Here is a 4618-nt window from a genome sequence, read left to right on the forward strand (position 1 = left end):
AAGTGGGTTTGAGAAAAGAGAGATCAATGGCCCATAGGCGCCTGTGAGATCCACAGTGAGTGCAGCAAAGAGCAAACCTGGGAGATGCAACATCACATTGGAACACTCAGCTCTGGGACCCAGAACCACTTTATTTATCTTTTAGTTTCAAAGGCAATATTGAGTGCCAGTTTCTCTTATGAACTGTGTTGTCAGGATTGAGGAAATTAAGAAATTTAACCCATCTTAAGAAATTTAACCTCTGATGGACAAGGAAAGAGAAAGCACTGACTGCAGAATAACCTGTGAGGGTTATAAGAGTGAGAAATGCACCCCGACATGATGAGAGCAAATGGAAAATAATTATGAATTACATTATTGAGGTTAATAACTTCTTAGAGGAAGTCGTGCTTGCATGAAGCTTTGAAGTCTGAATATTGTGCAAACAAAATATAAGAAAAAAAATTCAGGAGAATGTGTGTAAAGATTATGTGGCGGGGCTAGGGATGTGGCTCAAGCGGTAGCTTGCTCGCCTGGCATGCGTGCGGCCCGGGTGCGATCCTCAGCACCACATACAAACAAAGATGTTGTGTCCACCGAAAACTAAAAAATAAATATTAAAAAATTCTCTCTCTCTCTCTCTCTCTCTCTCTCTCTCTCTCTCTCTCGTCTCTCTCTCTTTAAAAAAAAAAAGATTATGTGGCATGAAACGATGTGCTATCATTTGCAATAGCAAGCACTTTGGTGGGAATTGTGATGATAAAAGTTAAAATTTACCTTCATATCTGATAGGAGCTATTGAAGAGTTTATAATCTGGGAAATTATCTGACAATACTTTCAGTTTAGAAAGATGATGATGGTAACATGAAACACTTAAATAGTGCTTAGTATATGAAGACACTGTTCTCAGTGCTCATCATGTTTTATCTAAGTCAGTCTTCATGACAACCTTAATGCCTCCTTGGTCTCAGTGAGAAGACTAGCTTGGGGATAAAGCAGCTGGTTCTTGCTGAAATGCAAAGGATACAGGATGATTCTGTAGAAAAGGAAAGTGTTTAAAGAAATTTTCACCCATAGAATCATCAGGAATTAATGGATAATTTAATCTGTGGTATAAGATTTAAAAAAAATAGTGAAGACAACTTTCACCTCTGTGGCTTGGCTGTGTGTGGATGGAGTTAACTTTCACCAAGATTGGGTATTAAGGTAGCAGAGGAAGCTCAAAGTTGGATGGGAAGGTCATTAATACGACTAGAATCTCTCTCACAGCAGAAATTACACAAGAACCTGGATTATAACAAGGTTAATATCCAAACAGGAGTAAAATCAAATTTATTGTAGTAAAAATTAAGAAAAAAGCAAGTATTTGCCCAACACACACGTAACAAAAGAAAATATAGATATATACGATTATAAAAAATTAAAAATCTTTCTACATAGTAAATTCATTAATTATCAAATGGAGAGAAAATCTATGAAACAGAAGATATATGTTAACCATATAGCCAATAAAATTTATTATTAAAAATATATAAAGACTCACTGGGCATGGTGGTACATGCCTGTAATCCCAGTGGCTCTGAAGGCTGAGATGGGAGGATGCTGGGTTCAAAGTCAACCTCAGCAAAAGCGAGGCACTAAGCAACTCAGTGAGACCCTGTCTCTAAATAAAAACACAAAATAGGGCTGGGGATGTGGCTCAGTGGTTGAGTGTCCCTGAGTTTAATCCCTAGTACCAAATATATGTATACACACACACACACACACACACACACACACACACACATATATATATATATATATATATATATATATAGTGTTCTAAATAAATCAATTGTGACAGTCACTATCAAGAATATCACTCTATACTGACTAAACTAAAAGTAATTGTCCTTTGGGGCTGGTGTTGTGACTCTGTGGTGGAGAGCTTGCCTGACATGTGTGAGGCCCTGGTTTGATCCTCAGCAACACATAAAAATAAATAAGTAAAATAAACATATTGTGTCCATCTACTACTAAAAAGCTGTTTAAAAAAGGGAAAAAAACACAATTGTCCTTGATGAAACCTTATTTTAGGTTTCATCCTATAAATTGGTAGTCCACCAAAGGTTTTGATTGTGTGGTTGTCATTCTCATTCACTTTTGTGTATCAATTCTTTTAAATATGAATTTGTCTTACATTTTCATTAGTAAGTAAATTTGCTTTTTCTTCAAATCTTTGTCAATCTGACTTTTTAAAATCAGCTTGTCTTGTTTTACAATTGAAGAAATCATGTTATTTCTGTTGAAATTATAGTCCCTTATGAATCTTGTAGGCAGAAGTGAAAATGAATGATACCGAGTCTTTCTAAGAAAAATCAATTCAAGTCTCTTTTGTGCATAACAGCATATTAATTATCCTTCCAATAGATCTTGCACAGCTTTCTAATGTTTTTTGTCTAAGTATTTGGTTTGTTGTTGCTATTACGAATGGATTCTTTCTTCCTTCACATCTTGTAGTAGTTGCTGTATGTGTAGCAGTAGTGATAATAATAGAAAAAATATACTGAATATTAACCATGGGCAAGTCAATTGTTATATTAAGGACCTAGAAGTATCCCCTAAAGAACTCAAGTATTAAACACAGCAACCATGTTCAGAGGTGAAACAGTTGGATTACAACAACTGGATTGATCCATTTGATGAATTAAAAATTTGAATGAACTATTGGTTGGTAACTGTAAGCAGGTGAGTCATGATGGGAGGAAGAAGGTCAGAGGGAGCATGACCTTGGGCTCTATAAGTCCTGGTCCCTTCCCCTCTCTCTGCTCCCCAGCTCCCATGTGCTGAGCAGCTTTCCTCCATCACATCCTTCCACCATAATATTTCTGCCTTGGAGTCGGCCAATGATGATCTGAACACTCTGAAATTGTGAACCAAAATAAATCTCTCCTCTAAAAGTTATTCTTTCAGGTATTTTTCATCAAAGCTCATTAACATAGCAATGTTGTGTTTTAGGTCAATCAACTCAATCTTCACAAATAAGGCATCAGTCAGGTATTATATGTAGAGAGGAGAATTCACTCTAGTAATTATATTACATAATTATTTACATATAATTATATAATCTTATGTAATTATATTACATTAAGGGATATATTCAAGATATTTCCATAATTTATAAAATTTCTAGGAAGGATAGAGACCTCTGTTTGGATGCTGCAGAGCTAGAAAAAAAAATGGAGTGAGGATAAAGGTCCAAATACACCACAGAAATATTCCAGTGGACACTACTCCCCAACTTGTGCCACTTAACACCTTGCTGCCCGGAACCCAACTCCAGAGCTTGATCAGGATACTCACTGTTTTCACAAGAACATAAATTCCCTACATGCCACTCCTACCCTGAATCGTCCATATGCACATGTAGGTTTGTCTCACATGAATTCATCTCATTGAAGAATCAATGCCAACTGCAATCCTTACTCCAGATGAGACTGGGAAACTGCACTTATATATTATCAGTCTATGCAGTAGTAGAAGGTATGATAAATGGAGAAAAAGACATCTATCATAGTAGACATTAGACTCATTATATACTCTTGATACAAATTTATATATTGTTCAGTCCCACGGAGGCATCCCTGGCAGCAACCTTGGTTTCAGGGGTTAGGTGAGTGGCTCTGAGTGCTGGGGGAGGTAAGGTTGGGGTTGTGCTGGTCTTGCAGTCTGCTGGGGGCCAAGTGCACACCCAGGGAGATAGGGAAGCTGAAGACAAATTGTGAGGTAAGGGTGGGAGTGGGCTTGCAGCTCCCCTAAGGGGCCTGAAGGGCTGGTGGGCCTGGAGGGGCAGGATGTGACCAGCACCTGGGACAGCTGCTCCATGCAGTTCAAGGCCTTCTCCAGCCTCAGCTGCTCCTTTGTCATCTGCTAAGCCAAGCAGATGGTAGCAGAGCACAGGATGCCCTCCTAGCAGTGCACCATCCCTGGACCACAGCAGTCCTTCACCGCACAGTCCTACTCCATGGCTTCCATGAACCAGGAGCCCATGTTGGACTTGTGGTTGTCTTCCACCAGATGCGTTTGTACTGGTAGCATCCTTGCATGTGGTTTGGGCATTCGGAGGAGACATTCAACAGGACTGTGATCCCTAGGGCGTGAAGCATGTCTCTCCAGGCAGCGTGGAAGGCACCATGGAAGTAGAGGAACTGAAGAATCTCCAAGGGACCCCGCCGCCTGTGCAGAGCGGTTCCAGTGGAGCTGCAATGCAGGTGAAAGGACTCCATGGCACTGGGGAGAAGTCTGCCGGGGCGCTGGTTTTGGAACAGAATTCTGGGTAAGCAGAGGAAAACTTCTCACAGCCACGTTTGAGCAAGCAGATTTCTCTTCACTGGGGCTTAGGATGGAGTGTCTGCACTACTAGAGTCAAGGTGAGGTCTTCCCTGAGCCCCTGGCACCTGGGCTCCACTCAAAGTAGAGGATGACAGCCAAGTAGAGGCTAGAGCACAAGAGGGCGCACTTCCCCCTGAGCGTGCAGGATGGACTCCAGGATCTTGGAGCCCTTGGCCTGCCTATTTTCCTGGGTGTTGTATCAAAGAAGGTGGACAGAACCTCTGATAGGAAAGGTGTGCAAAAAGTCGAGCAGCAAGCGCTTGCTGG

The 4618-nt window shown here is 40.5% G+C and overlaps 1 pseudogene; it reads right to left on the bottom strand.

The window, feature by feature from the left end:
- Positions 1 to 3621: 3621 nt before the first annotated feature.
- Positions 3622 to 4125, bottom strand: LOC114084563 (dual specificity protein phosphatase 4 pseudogene; annotated as a pseudogene).
- Between the last annotated feature and the right edge of the window lie 493 nt (positions 4126 to 4618).

The sequence above is a fragment of the Marmota flaviventris genome, chromosome 10, assembly GCF_047511675.1.
Source record: "Marmota flaviventris isolate mMarFla1 chromosome 10, mMarFla1.hap1, whole genome shotgun sequence".
Classification (NCBI taxonomy): Eukaryota; Metazoa; Chordata; class Mammalia; order Rodentia; family Sciuridae; genus Marmota; species Marmota flaviventris.